This window comes from Arachis duranensis, chromosome 6, assembly GCF_000817695.3.
Source record: "Arachis duranensis cultivar V14167 chromosome 6, aradu.V14167.gnm2.J7QH, whole genome shotgun sequence".
NCBI lineage: Eukaryota > Viridiplantae > Streptophyta > Magnoliopsida > Fabales > Fabaceae > Arachis > Arachis duranensis.
In genome coordinates this window covers 98,871,290-98,887,511 of record NC_029777.3, presented here as the reverse complement: position 1 = coordinate 98,887,511, position 16,222 = coordinate 98,871,290, and the positions used below count along the sequence as shown (strand labels likewise).

Genomic DNA, 16,222 nt, shown 5'->3' with positions numbered 1-16,222 from the left:
TTTGAGATTATCAATTCAATTCAATTCATAACACCTGCGTCTATTCAATTCAATTCAAATTAGCAATTGCATTTCATTCAGTTCGATTGAAAAAATAATCCATTAGCAAAATATTGGAGGAGGAGAAGTAGAAGAAGAACGCGAAAAAAGAGGAGGAGGAGGAGGAGGAGGAGGTATGCGTGAATTTGAAAGAAGAAGAAGAAGAAGAGGACGTATGTGTGTAGAAGAAGAAGAAGAAGACGAAGAAGAAGGAGAAGGAAGAAGCGCGGGAGAGGAGAAGAAGAAAAAACACGTGTAACAACGCTCTTTAAATGAGTAGTTTTTGTTGATGTTGGACCTATTTAGATAAACTTAGATGAAAAAGTATTTGGATGTGTAGTAATACCCTTTAAATTTTATACTGTATATGCAATAATTTATTGTCTAAAAATATACTTTTAAATAGAATTTAAATTTATGACAAATTAGTCTTTAACCCTGTCAAATGAGGAATACCATAGATAACAAAAGAAAAATTACTATCGGATACTCAAGCAGTCAAAAAGTGTGTGTAAGTTAACTAGTATAAAAATTAAGTTTTTTATTGTTAATTATTAATTGATAACTTTAGACTTGATAAAAAGAAGTTTAATTATTTTTTTTAAAGGTAAACTTGTAATTTATTGCATAAGAAGTGGCAAATACAATATCAACAAAATTTAGCATTTGGTGTTTCCAAATCAGAATGAGATGATAAACTTAAAGGGAGTGAAGAAAAAGCTAAAGAAATTGAAAAAGAAGTTTAAAAGCTCGGTTGTCTTTGCATGCAGTGAGCTCTGTACTAGTTCACCTTCATCTTTGCTTGGGACAGAACTTTCCGAGGTTCTCGTAAGTTCTGTTCAAAAGTGAAGGAGTTCCGCGCCAGCCATAGTTCCCAAAGGAGGTAAGTAATCTCACTCTTTTTCTTTTTGAAGTCCGCTTGAGATTTGAGTTTCTCCACCATTTGATTCCACTATTGCCATGCTTAAAGGTTTGTGTCTCTTAAGATGTCACTGGCGAATTGGGACTTGTTCCAAACCACCATGGAGTCTGAATAGAAAACCACCGCGTGGAATGCTGTTTCTGACTTTGTCAAGCATCTTAGGCAAAGGGATCAATGTTGGAGATTTTGTTATGCATCTTCTCCAGCACTGCTATAACCTCATCGACTAATCTCCATATGAAGTTTCGGATTTTTGGCTGACACTATATATTCTATATTTGTTGCCATAAGTCTTTCATCTGAAATCGGGGGTTTAACCTCTGCCTCTCTATTGGCGGATGATAGAACTGGTATGCAATTAAGTACCCTGAATTCATTGAGAATTGCCCTATTTTGTCGTTCACCCAAATAATTAATTCCCCTCCTTGTTCAATTGAGATTTTGCAAATTTGTGCTGCAATTTATGCATTAAAATTTTTCTGTAATAATTCCATGTTTCATTTGCTAGTATCTGTTATCAGCTACCAGACCCAATGCATCTCAAGATTTTGTTCTGCTGCTATTGGAAATCTAAAAGGGGGTTGGTCTCCCAACCATGGGTCCTCTCTTATTCTGGTGGAGTCATGGATAGTGACACTGAATCTAACGCCTTTTCCTATGACTTTTCTGCCCTCCAAGAGACTCTGCCAAGCCTAAAAAGGTCTAAATCTAGGCTTTGTTTCCAAGAACGAGGTATATCAAAAATATTTATTTTTGTAGATTTTATATACCAATGAATGTGTTTTGTTAGAAGTCTCCATACCTGTTTATCTAGCATCGAAGGTTGAAAGCTTTGATATGTTTAGAACCCAAACCTCTTGAATTTTCATCTCTGCTGACTGAGTCCCAACTTATCCAATATATTTTTCTCTCATTCTATTTTTGTCTCCACCAAAACTACATCATCATTTTATGAATTTCATCTAAAAGAGTATTTGGAAGCTTAAAACAGCTAAGCGAGTAAATCGGTATTTTTGTGCCAATCGCCTTTATCAAAACCTCTCTTCTGCTTGCCAAAAGCATTGTTCTTTTCTAGTGCTGCAACTTCTTTCCAACCTTATCTTTAACAAATGAAAAGATTTCTCTTTTGGTTCTATTAATAACTAATGGAAGACCCAAATAACGGTCTTGAGCACCAATATTAGGAACCCCAATCAAAGTAGCTAGTTCTGTTTAGGTTGTTTGAGGCATATTCTTGTTGAAAAAATGGCTGATTTGTTTAAATTAACAAGCTGATTGCTCAACTTGCTATACTACTGTAGGATACCTAGGATCTTGTCACATGATTGCCTTTTAGCTCTTCCAAAAAATATAGAATCGTCTGCGAATAATAGGTGGTTAATGGAGGGGCATTTATTATTAAACCGGAGTCTCTGTAGTAGGTTATTCTGTTCTCCTTTGTAGAGCAGAAAGAACAGTCCCTCTGCACAAATAAAAAAAGATAGGGAGAGAGGAGATCCTCTTGACGGAGCCCTCTGCTTGGCCTAAAGAAGCCAGTAGGAATTCCTTCCACAACAATAGATTAAGAGATTGTAGACACACACTCTTTGATCTATCCAATCTACTTATCAGAGAAGCCCAATTTCTCCATCATAAACCAAAGAAAACTCCATTCAACTCTATCATAGGCCTTGCTCATGTCAATTTTAAGTTCCATATCATGATTATCATACTCCTTATTCCTCAAAAAACACATAACATTCATGAGCCACTAAGATATTTTCACTAATGAGTCTTCCTCAGATAAAAGCACTTTGGTTGTCATTAATAATTTTATTCATAAGAGGTTGCAGTCTATGAACAAGTACCTTAGAGATGATTTGGTAAAACATAGTGCTAAGACAGCCAAATTTGATTCATTGCAATTGCATTTTGTATTTTTGGAATGAGACAAATTTGAGTGAGATTGAAACCCCTAAGCATGCGCCCTCCTCAAAAAAAGCTTCTAACAGCTTTGCATACATCCTGCTTGATAGTATTTCAATAAAATTGGAAGAATTTGGATATAAAGCCATCATTACCTGGGACTGCTTCTGGAATAATAGAATAGACTGCCCTTTTAATTTCTTCTTTGGTAGTTGCCTTGTTAGTCATCTATTTATTTCTTCATAAATCTTTCTTCTAAGTTGATATTTTTTAAAGTAAGATTTTGAACATTAGTATTGGTTTAACATCAAATTAGGTTATTTTATGTTGTGATTATAGTCCTAATTATAAAAATTCACTATAATAATGATGTCTTTGATCTATGTTTATTGATTACAAAGTATAAGGGCAGATGGATTGAATTTATGAGGGACATATAAGAATTCGTTTCAACCTTATTTTCCATGTAATAAAAGGAAAAGGATGGTGAATTTTGGACAGAAAAAAGTATAAATAACCCATTAGAGGTGTAACCAACTGCAATCAACTAATGAAAAATTTGGTTTTAATTTTTTTTATTTAATTTTAGTTATTTTTTTAGATTTTGAATATTTCTTTTGGATTGGTTTTAGATGTTTCTCATAAAATTTGAAATCATATTATCTCTAAAAGAAAAGGTACTAATTGGCTGCAGTTAACTGTAGGGGTGTTCAAATTTAAACTAATCCAAATTAAACCGTTCATCCAATCCAATCTAAACCAAAAACCGATTAAAACCACACTCATTCAGATTTGATTGGATTCTATTTTTTTTTACAAACCACTGAATCAGATCAAATTTCGGATCTACTTTTCATAACCGATGTAATTCAATTCAAACTGCACAATGTGCTATAATATTATTATTTTATTATTATATTTACAATTATACTTATAACATGTTTAATTTATTATACATTTTTATATTATTCATGTATTATTATTTAATAAATATTTTATGTTCAAAATATTATTTATTTATTTATTTTAACTAACCTATAATTTTATTTCTATTGTTATGTTATCGTTGGCTTTTTAAGATATTGTTGATACTTATTATGTCATTGTTGATTATTTAAAATTTGATGTTGAGACTTGTTATATGTATTTAATTTTTTTTAATTTACAACTGTAAATCCAATCCAATCCAAATCACTTTGGATCGGATCGGAGCTCTCCACGGAGCTCCTCGGTTGCCTCTTCTTTCGGCCATACCCACGTTCGAAACTGGCACCTCTTCATGCTCCTTCATGATTCGCATCTCCTCTTCGCGGTCCCAAGGAAACACCGTTGCTGTGAGTGGTGGTGGCTTGGCCACAATCAGAGAAATGCGATGGAAGCCTTTGCCACGAGTTCAAGGATCTCCGGTGCCAGTCGCTTTTGCCACTACGTGAGAGTTCGTTTCTAAATCTAGAGATCCATGCTCTTCTTGCTTCTCCTTCATGGAGGCACCGACCTTGGTGCCACTACTGCTCTTGATGGGCCTCAACGAGATTGATGTTGTGAAGATTGGGAGTGCATCCTTCTGAGCTCGGTCGTTGGCCCCTTGCTTGATTGAGAACGGATCTGTCTCCATGCCATGGTATATGCCTCCATCTGCTATGTTATGATATTCTATTTCTTCTTGATATGAATCCAGAATCTCTATCAATAGTGTTGCTAGAGTTGACACTTGCAGTGTTAGATCTTGATCTGTTGTGGTTGTTGAATATGTTGCTGAAATTTTTGTTGGATCTAAGTCTGCGTGTACTTCTTCCTCCTTTTTTTTTGAATTGTGATTGTTGAATTTGAATGCTTCGATTGTATATCTACATTTTTTGCTTTTGGATTTGTTGAATTTGGTGCTTACCTAGTCTAGATCTAATAGATTTTAGCTCATGATGGTTGGAGGTAAATAAAAATCTTTGAACGCGATTGAATGCAGAGGTGAAGACCCAATTCTTCACAATTTCTTCTTTGGTCTCTGTGGAAGGAGAGAAATAGCTAGATTTTTTAGCACTCTAGCATTTAAGAGAGTTACATCAAGAATTGATACGGATGTCTTGCCGTTTTCCATCATGAGTTTTTTTATCTAATGTTGCTTTTCTGTTTTTGTTATCTCTATTTGTTTCATCTATTGATAAATCTCTTGGGAGTCCCTCAATTTTTTTTTCAATCCATCTAATGTAACATATGTTTCTAGGATTTTTTTAAAATAAATATTTTAATTAGAAATATACACTAATTTGAGGGTATTTACGGATTTCTATCAAGTGCTTTATCTAATTTACAGTGTAAACGAAATAACTTTTGGCTTTATCTCGTTTACACTGTAAACGAGATAAGGCACGAACACATGGCAACGTATCACGCTTACAAACGTAATATGACACGAGCCTTATCTCGTTTATCTTGTTTATTTCGTTTATAGTGTAAACGAGATATGACCAAACTTATCTCGTTTACAGTGTAAACGAGAGAAGTCCAGAAAGCGACTATAAATGGAAGTTGTTCACAGCGTTTCTGACCCCATATTTCTCCCACATTTCTCTCATTTCTCTCTTTCTTGTACCATTTTCTTAATATTTATTAGTTCTCAAAACGTTTTGTTTAAATTAATAAGTGTATGCGATTTTATTTCGAGAACTTTTATAGAGTTAGTGTTTTAACACATGAGTAGAATGGATGATATTGAGGTAACACAATTTAGGTTAGTTGGTAAGTTAGTAACATTAGTTAAGTGTATAATTTACTCATAGTGAAAATTAGATAAGTAATTACTTTGATTTGATTAGTTAATTAGATGTTTTCACATACTGTGTCAGGGAGACAACTCTGCGACACTTGGAGAAACTGCGACACTTTGTTGTGCAACTCCTCTCAATCACTATATATATGCGCAATTGCCTTTTGTTTTTCATCCAAACTTTCTTGTATGACGGCTTGAAGTGATAGCTCTGTCTCACTGTACTCTGTAGAACAGGAATGGTCATTGATGGATTGGACTGTATGAGTGGCAGGATGATTTTGCATATGAGATTGCTGTCCAGCTGTCGGTGATCCTGTGACATGGTGGGGCCAGACACGTGTGTGGTCCACCGAATTTACACACCATCCTAACCATTTTAAATATAATCATATTAAAATCTAAACAAAATAAGAACGATGAAGAAGACAATGAATTAAAATATAATAACACTCACCAATATATGAAATTTTGTCGGAGGGCGACACAGAGACTCCAAGGACAACCATCTGTAAATTACCAGCAATGTATGTGATACTTTAATCGATCCGATTCCACTACTCGATACTCGACACTTCTCTGGATGCTGTAATTCTTCACGCCTTGTAGCACAACCTCTTTGCTTCTAAATCTATGACCAACTTGAAACTCCACACCACCGTCAGTGTTGTAATTGTCGACCCCCATATTCAAAAACGGAGTTTCCTTGTGCATTGCATCCAAATCTAATGTATGGTAGTGGCTGGGTACAGATGATAACTCTGGAATTGGACGCGGAACAGGCAAAAGGTATTGAACTGATCCATCAACAGGAGTCTCAGGTATGAACTCATCATCGTCGTCATCGTTAGAGGAACCACTTTCGTGGCTATCGGCAATGTACTCTTCGTCGGATTCCTCATCCTCAACATCCGTGTCCTGCACTGGACTAGCACAGTGCAACGGTCGTGGTGCGAGCGGAGGGTCATCCAGTACAAAATTCGAGCTGCTAGCACCACCACCACCAACATCACGAAGTTGCGCAGAAAGCTCTATCACTTGTTCAACTATAATTCTGCCGTGCACGTCAAACAAGGCGCACATGCTCGCTCATCGCCAACGAGCCAGAATAGATAAAACCGAAATACACCATTCCCCATCGGTGCTAGCATCCTATACCCAACTCTACCAACCTCTTTTCTCTCACCACCGCCGACGTGCGTTAATGTTATACTCTTTAACTCGGACAACAAATTTGCTCTTCGAGTTTGGAACAATGCAGGATTCTCATACTCAAATATAATCCTGCTGTCATTATTTCTCATCTGACAGTTAGGATACACCATCACACCAAAGAAACCACTCTTAGTAGATATTTATGCTAAATTTTTTGAAGAAAAACAGTAGAAAAAAAAAAGAATCGAGATATTTTTGAGGAATACCAGCAGTTTCCTAATCCTTTTATAAGGGGTTATTTTTGTCCTATTCTATCTTGTTTACTGTGTAAACGTTTTTTACTCCCACGTATCTCGTTTACATTATAAAAAAGATAAGTTTTGTCATATCTTGTTTACATGATTAAACAGCTATTTATCACATATCACGTTTGTAAATGTGATACATTGTCACGTGTTCGTATTTTATCTTATTTACAGATAATTAAACTTATCTCGTCTATAGTATAAATGAGATAAGACACTTTATAAAAATTGGTAAATATTCTCAAATTAACATATCTTTGTAATTAAAATATTTATTTTATTTATTTAAAAAAATCATGTGTTTCTACTTTATTCAATTAATAAAGTATTAATATCTTTTAAAAAAATACATTTCTGCTATATCTATTTATAATAAATTAATAATTAATAAAATTATTTTAATTGAGCTTTAGACACACTTTTTATTTATTATAGACTATTGACCAATATGTATTTCTGAGTTAATACTATTTTTTTTTCTTTTTTACGTTAAAAGTATTAGCCATTTTCATTTGCGTTCTCTATATATATTTGGTTCAGTGCTCCTCACTTAGCTTTTCATTATCTTAGTTTAACGTGTTTTTCCTATTCATAAATAATCTTTTTAAGGCCACGGATTTGTTACTCCCACTTTTATGTGAGAGTAAGATTAACCAACATAAAATTATTTATAAATTAGATCCCGTTTTTTTGGTTTTGAAAAAATCAATAATTAAAATTTGCCTCTCTATTTTTTACTTTTTACACATTTTCTTTTTCTTTCAATCAAAATTTATGAGAGATGAATCAATTACCTCTGCTAGGATTTATCATTCATTCTTTATCCTTCTCCAGATGAGACAATCCTTTTTAGCATTTCTCCTCCCCCGCTTCTTTTTTTATATATTGCCGCTTTGTTCTTCTTCCTCACTGCTAATTCCGGTCTCGGTCCTTCTCTCGCACCTCTGCCCTTGCGAACTAGTCTTTTTAAGGTGCAGTTTCCCACTTTCCTTACTTAACATATTGTCATAATTTACCTCTCCTCGTTACTCTTTTTCAATAGACAACCTCTACTCCACACTACATTTGTTATGCTTTTTCTTAATCTGCATTTTATTTGTGTATATTGATCATATTCTGATATTTGCAGAGCTTAAAAAGAACAAAAAAAGGTTAAATTAATTTAAGTTTTGAGTTTGAAATTCCTCAGGGAAGAGAGGAAATTCCTAATAAACAACTCAGTCTTACAAATGTCATTTTCATGAAGAGTATTGCACATTATGCAAAAGGATGCTCAGGAAGATCCTGCAATATTTTCCGATACCCTACATGCAAGGAGACTAGTTAATCAGGTTCTATGCCATCCTTTTGGTGTTACTTGGTGCATAAATGCAATCTCGTGTTTTTTGAAAGAATAAGTTACAATTTCATCTGGAATCTTAGGTTCTTAAGGCATTTGAAAATAAATTTTCTAATTAGCAATTATGGATCGTTTATTTATTGTTTTTTGTTCTCGTGTAGAAGCTGATTTTGATTTGATCTTGTATACTGTTAGGTGGATAGAAAATTGGTTAAGCAGACAATGATGACATCAGTTTATGGTGTCACGTACATTGGTGCGCGGGAGCAGATAAAGAGGAGGTTGAAAGAAAGAGAATCCGGTTTAGATGATGACGAACTCTTTGGCGCTTCTTGTTATGCTGCAAAGGTGAGAGGGTGAAAATAACTATGTATTATAGATATATATTATCCTTGTAGCATAACATGTATTGCTTGTTTAATCTCATTTCCTTCTCAGGTCACCTTAACTGCCTTGGAGGAGATGTTTCAAGGTGCACGGAATATTATGAAATGGCTTTGTGACTATGCAAAAGTATGTTACAATCTTCCTTCTACCTACATGTGTGATGCATATATTCTGATTCTTGTTTCGTCCTTTTGTTGTCGTCGTTGTATTAGTAACAGAATTGGTATGACAATGACCTTGAATAGGTAATTGCATCTGAAGATCAGCCAGTCCACTGGTGACTGGACCACTCCTCTTGGACTTCCTGTTGTGCAACCTTACCGGAAACTTGGAAGGCATATTGTAAGTATACTAGAATTTCCATGAAATATACTTCTCAGGATATGTTTGGATGGAGGATTATCATTTTATTCTTTCAATTTTTAAAAAAGAACTTCAAAATATTGTTTACTTTAAACCTCAATTCGTCATCCCTTCCAAAATCCTCCATGCCAAATATACCCTCAAATTTTGAGTTTATGGCTTTATATAGGTTAATGCTATTATTATGTGATGGGTTACAGGTCAAAACTTCACTTAAGATGTTGACATTGCAACGAGAAACAGATAAGGTAAGCTTAACATCATGTATAGATATTTGGATCATTTACTTCGGAGGCAATTAGATTTTATCTATTAACTATTTTATGCTTTGCCCAAGGCATCCCTATTGATTATAATTATAAGAAGTTATGATATGAAAATAACACCAAGATTCAAAACATAGGGAAGCTAAATAACATTGAAACTATTCAGAAATTTGTACTCCTTCAATGACTTAAATAACAGCTTAGGATTTAAATTTTTAACAATAATATGAAATTGTTTTGTTCTATAAATGTTCTAGGTCATGGCAAAGAGGCAGAGGACAGCATTTCTCCCAAATTTTGTTCACTCACTTGATGGTACTCATATGATGATGGCTGCGGTGGCCTACAAAAAAGAAGGCTTGAATTTTGCAGGTTTTTGCTAGTTAGGTTCTTCTCATTCAGATTTGATTTATAATGATTAAAATGCTTACAAGGAGTGATTTCTGTTCATACATCTAGGGGTTTATGACTCATATTGGACGCATGCGTGTGATGTGGATAGAATGAACAGAATACTCAGAGAGAAGTTTGTTGAACCCTATGAGACCCCAGTACTGGAAAATGTATGGTTTAGATGTTAACGTCATTTACATGATATGCTATTATTTTTAATCTCTGGTATTCTTGGGAATATTTGAGGGGAAATTGATTTTATTATCTTTAGTTTCGTTGGTATTTTCATACTTATTTGTGTAATTAAATAGTGGATACTTCTTTTGGTATTGTGCTTTGTTTTCTGCAATCTGAAATCTGGTTTGAATTTCTAAAAAAAAAATGACGGGAAAAACCATTCTATGTTTTTAGTAGATGGGGAAACTTATGTGACTAGATGCAAAGGTTGATATTAATGGTTAATTTATTTTATTTTATATTTGTATAAATAGCCTCTTTGTAATTTCTAGGTTACTACTAGATCTGTTAACCTGTTCTTATTTGTGAGCAGTTAAAGGAGAGCTTCCAGGGATCTTTCTCAATATTAATGTTCCCCCCATTTTCTGTAGCCCTCTGTAGGGCATGGACTCTTTCTTTAGGGTTTATTGACTGCATTCTGAGTTATTTCGACATGTGCATAATAGCGACAACAGTTCTTCCGAATGTGCTCGCAATACAACCCGTTCCTCAGTGGCATTATATATCTTTGAAGGGATCCAGGGTCTTGAGGAAGACTCTTGTCTGGTATGATAATATAAATTCACTCCTCCCACTGGAATTTTTGAGGATATATACCTTAACACCAGATAGAAGCTTTCGTAGCTTTTGCAACCATGATGCTTTCAAGAAAAAAATAGCCAAGGGATAAAGCTTGGCATTGCTAGTTAGTGAGTGTAGTAGTTATTGATTTCAAGAATTTGGGAAGAGATCTGCGAATAAGTTCAGCTCACAAGTCTCCATGAAAACTATCCCAGGGATAGTTGCAAGACCATCTTTGATATCAAGAGAATAGTGAATGTGCACCTTAGATAAGGTTTTACATGTGTATTTTCTACAAGCTTTCTTTTGTAAATAACTAAATATAAAAGAAACATTCTTTTTTATTATTTTATAACATGTTTAAGATAATTTATTGTAGACATTATATGAACCAAAAATAGAAAAATAATATGAGCCCTTTTTAGCTCATGAAATTTCAGAGACCAGATGAAGTACTCATCTTTCCTTCCTTAAATAAACATCTTCATGCATATGGAAAAACAATGAAGATTTTTCATAAGCATCTATGTTTGCAAACCACCTTTAACATGTTGAAATATTGAAATATTGAAATGTCATTTTCCTATAACAATGGAGCCCTCCATTAATCCTCTTAACACCACACACCTACTTCAAATAAACATTTACAGTGACAGCAACAAAATTGTTTTCCAAATGACTCCATTCTGTACTTTAAAAAAAGAAGAAGAGAAAGTCACTTGTTAGTAGCATTTTGATATCCTATGGCTGTACCAATGGTAAAGTGCATCTCAACTTGCCATGTTTGCTAAATACACTACTGTTGTAACTTAAACACCAAGTAACCTCATCGTCATCCTTCCACTTCCAGTTGATAAAAGGATGCAGGTCAATGAGTTGTCCAACCAACTCTGCAGGTTCAATGAATCTTACCAGGTTCTTCCGAATTCTCCCTTGATATCCATTATTTCTTGAAATCGGCAACATTATGCATAAATCTGCTCAGTAGCCATATTTGTCATTCAAAGAAGTTCGTCTATCACCTGATTGTCCTGCACACACGATACAGGAAAATATGAACATTCTGAAAAAATGACAATCCAATCATATAGTAAGGACATTGAAACCAATTATGCTTACCTTGAGGGGGAACCCATGTGTCATCTGTCTGATCGTTCAAAAATGATGGTTTCTCAGGCCCAAGCACTCTTTTAGGCTTCATCTTCTCCTCATCTTGGTTTTCCACATCATCAGTTGCATACAATCCCCTTTTGTGATTTATAATAAAGCCACAGCATCCTCAGTCATTTTTTCACCCACAGGAGCAGAAGTCGATTGCCGAGTGACATCATTACTATTTGCACCCGTCATCTCAACTTGTTTTCTTTTCCTTAAAATCAAACCAGGAGCAGCAGACTCAATATTAGATTCTCTAGTCTTTGCATCATCACCTGAACCCAAAATTTTGTTCCTGTCCTTGTAGTCAATGAACTGGTTGGACTCGTCCGTATCATGCAAAGGGGCTATTGGTTGTTGGTTATCATCTGTAACCCTGTCCTCTACAGCCCCAAGCCACTGCGGCTTTGGAACCGTGTATACAACATTCTCACCCTCCACTTTGTCACTTCCAGGTTCTGACTTGTCCAAATGTATAGTTGCATCTCCATGTTTCCCTTCTTGTATGGAGTTATCTGCCTTTGCACAAGTGTCACTGATTTTCTAGGTTTCCACAAGTGGTTTCTTCTTATTGACCTTAGTACAAGATTCATTGATTTTCTGGGTTTTTGCTTGTGGTTTCTTTTTTAAGTTAGAGGCAACTTCTTGAGATTAGTTTGATTTGTGTTCTTGTGTTTTCAACTCCCTTTTCTTGACAGCTTCGCCTATTGGGTCAACAATCTTCAATAAGTAGCAAATCCTATCCAACTCGGACTAAAGAGTTGACAATTCCTTCTCAAGCTGCACACTTTTGTCTTGAACTGACAGCAACAACGAAATCAGCAAGATAAGCTAACGTGTGCTAATGAAATGTCCAATTTAAGACTTGTAATTGCATATAAAGTTAGAGTTTGAAGGAACGAGACAACTCATTTTCTAGTATTACTTTCAAACACATCAAAACACACAATTGCATACAATGAATATGTGCAAATATAAGAAAGCAACCAGAAAAAGCAAACAAATATAACTCTTGCCAAGTTGGGATGAAAGTCCAGACATGTAAGCATCAAGGGAATCATCAACTTTATCTTGTTTGGCAGACTCCGATGACATCTTATTCTTTTCAATTATAAGCAACTCTTTCTTCTCATTCATCTCCTAGATAATGGCATCTTTTTTATCCAGAAGAGTATCAGCAGTCTCAATAGATTGGTTGTCACCAGCTTCTGGCGAGAAGATGTTTTCTTTGTGCGGTCAAAAAATTCATCATCATCATCGCTATACAATGCAAGTAATAACCATAGTGCTTTTAGTTTTAGTGCATCACTTTATACATATGGTATACATAAACCAAGATAGCACATGAAATATCAGATTTGTTCCGCAGTCTAAAAGAACATCTTCTCAAAAAGGAGATAAAAGCATGTAAATAGCATTAAGCAGTTCAGATTATGAGTATATCCTCTGTCAAAACCAAAAAATTCTAAAAATCACATCATGTCACAAATTAAGCACAAAAAGAAAATAATGATGAAAAAAATCAAAGGTACAAGTTCTGAAATGCAAACAAGAAACAAAGTGCTACTCAATACTTTATTACAATTAGAGAATATAGGAACTGCAACCTAGCTTCTTCATGCACTTCATCATAATAAACACAAGTTTATAAAAAGAAACACCATCTTACACCATCTTGAAGGTAAAATATTAACATCATTCTCGTTTTACTAACATCTAAATTTTCACAAATTTTACAAGCAACTTAGGTCTCTTGCTACAATTCACACCTCATTTTCAAGATTTTTTCAAACCAGTATTCCTAGAACATTTGTATTATATCAAATACTACCAAACATTATCAAAACTTCAGACACCAGTTAAAATGTTGCATGATAAATTTCATGTTCCGGATATAAGGGTGGATGCTTCACGGACCAAGTGAAATCCATGAAATGCATTCCTCATAAATGCTTACCATCTTATGCCATTATCAACTAAAGAGAAACAATTTTAAATAGTTCATCAATCTTTACTGGTCAGAAACATTTGTTCATGGATACTCAAAAATTATTGCAAAATCCATTGAATAATTCCACTTTTGTTACAGTTGACTGGACAAGCATTGTTTATTTACATAGATCCTTACATAGATAGAAATACTGAGTTAGGTACAAGTTATACTTGCATGGAGTCTCAAATTTATCATGAAATTCTACCAGAACAAGAGCATCCAAATTCACATAATTTTCATAGAAAAGACAATAAAATAAAATAAAACCTTACAAGAGTAGTTCGCAAGAGCAGAGGTGCGAGAGAAGGACCGAGACCGGAGTTAGTAGTGAGAAAGAAGAACAAAGCGGTAATACATAAAAAGAGAAGGGGGGAGGAGGAATGCTAAAAAGGATTGTCTCATCTGGAGAAGGGTGAAGGTAATAATTAAAAATTGACCCCATGTTTATTAATTTTTACACGTTTTTACTCTTTTATTTTTATCTCAGATTCAAAGTGAGCCATTTGCTTTGGTAGGGTTTTGCCCTTCTTTCAACCACTATTGCGATTGTCTCTTCCTCTCCCTCTGCCGTCTCTTTCGTCCACTCATCTTTGCCGCGCAACCAGCTTCCCGGCCGCCGCGCAACCCTCTGTTCTATTAGGTGTCATTTTCACCGTATCTCTTGTATATGATATATTTGATTGCTTCTTTCCAAACTCAGATTCTATTTACTTTATTTTGTTTTATTGCTTTTCCATGGCAATTTTTTTGTGAATTTGAATGAAGTTTAATTTCAATTTGTGCTTCATATATGTTAGAGGAAACTTTGTTTCAATTGTTTATCAGTGATTCCATTTTTTCTTCTATTTTTCTGGTTCACAAGTGTTGTTTCTTCTTATAATGGAACTATAATTTTATATTAAAACAATTCTGAGTTATCACTCCAAGTGTATTGGTGTTATGAAAATGCATGTACGAGAAGGACCATGGAATTGTCCAGAATGCAAGATTAACATGATTGGGCCAACAGTTGCAAAGGGAACACCACATTCCACTTGGATCTTGTACTATGAAGTTGAATGCAACAACTGAGATGATGCCAGTAACATAGCCAGCTTCACTGATATTCACCCTTTTGCACCAACTGAACAGGCTCAAGGTTACAGGTAGCTAGTTAGATGTTTAAATTGTTCTTTTTAGATTCTTATAAATGATCTTTGGCCTGAAAATATGGGAGAGAAGATATTTTTTTTAATTTTATTTTCTGTGTCTAAACAATAAAATTTGGTGTCAGAAAATGTGCAACAATTTGGGTGACTTGCTGTATACCATCACTGGGTTTGACTCCTTCTCTTTGCAACCAAATGCTGGAGCTGCAGAAGAATATGCTGGGCTGATGGTTATTCGAGCATATCATTTGGTATTGGCTCATTTTAAATATGTCCGCTTAACTTTTATGGAAAATATTTGCTATTGGAAAGGATTTTTTATCAATTTATGAGTTAATTTATGACTCTTCTGATTTACTTACATTCTAAAGCAGTATTTGACATATTTATTTAACATTGTATTTGATCATTTCATCCAATAGTTGATAACCTTCAGTTGTGCCATTGTCTCTTGCTATATATTTATAAGAGGTTGTGCCGGAAGATTTTAGGGCTTTCTTCTGCTATTGTTAAGAAATCTTTGTAAGAATAGCGTAGGAAGTAGAATTTAACAAAAACCACAGCTTCCTTTGATGTTGTACACTCTGATGTTACATTATACACTGCTTGATCGATGCACTTTTGGCATTTCTCTGGCATTATATCGGCATTGCACTGGAAGAGGCCATAGACGCTGCTGTTACCAGAAGAAACGACCTTGGTAATGTGGGATCTGGCAGAGTTAGTGGCATTGTAAGAAAGCCAAGATAAAAGAGTTTTGAGGTTGGTATGGTTGGTGCTGTTTAACTCAAAGGTGCTGTTTCCTGTGCAGTTAGAGATGTGGAAAATTGGTATCTGGTGTAGTTGTAGAAGAAGAACAAAACCATGTGATGGAGAATAGCAGCAGAAACTGGAATAACAAAAACGAATTCTTTGTTCATAACGAAAAGCAATTAAGGAGCTCATATTATAGTGTAACTAGCAAGTGGAGTGCTATCTAACCTTTATTTTGATGATCACGCTCTCCAAATGCACATTCTTTATTATTTTAGCCAACCTTTGTTGATTTCTTTTAGAAAGGGACTCTTTATATATTTGAAAAAATCCATTTGAGCATTCATTAAGTCGTCCCTTGCTACTTATATTATTATATTTAGAGTAAGTAATAACTACAAATATGGTGTGTAAATGGCTAAAGAGAGTTAAATAGATAGGTGTGTTATGTATGGAATATATGATAAAGGTGGAGTGTTAGAGTATTTTTATTAATCAGTCATGTTATATAGGTCCAAGTTGAACATCTAATTAGAT

The 16,222-nt window shown here is 34.6% G+C and overlaps 1 long non-coding RNA gene and 2 pseudogenes across 1 annotated transcript; 2 read left to right on the top strand and 1 right to left on the bottom strand.

Moving 5' to 3' along the window:
* The first annotated feature begins 754 nt into the window (after positions 1-754).
* LOC127739720 (uncharacterized) lies at positions 755-4,625 on the top strand. The gene is made up of 3 exons (XR_008010644.1): positions 755-922; positions 1,010-1,311; positions 1,470-4,625. It is a non-coding gene; the product is annotated as an uncharacterized LOC127739720 (long non-coding RNA).
* A 2,086-nt stretch (positions 4,626-6,711) lies between these two features.
* Positions 6,712-11,014, top strand: LOC107494986 (DNA-directed RNA polymerase 2A-like; annotated as a pseudogene).
* Positions 11,015-11,617: 603 nt separating this feature from the next.
* On the bottom strand, positions 11,618-13,565 carry LOC110273055 (uncharacterized; annotated as a pseudogene).
* Between the last annotated feature and the right edge of the window lie 2,657 nt (positions 13,566-16,222).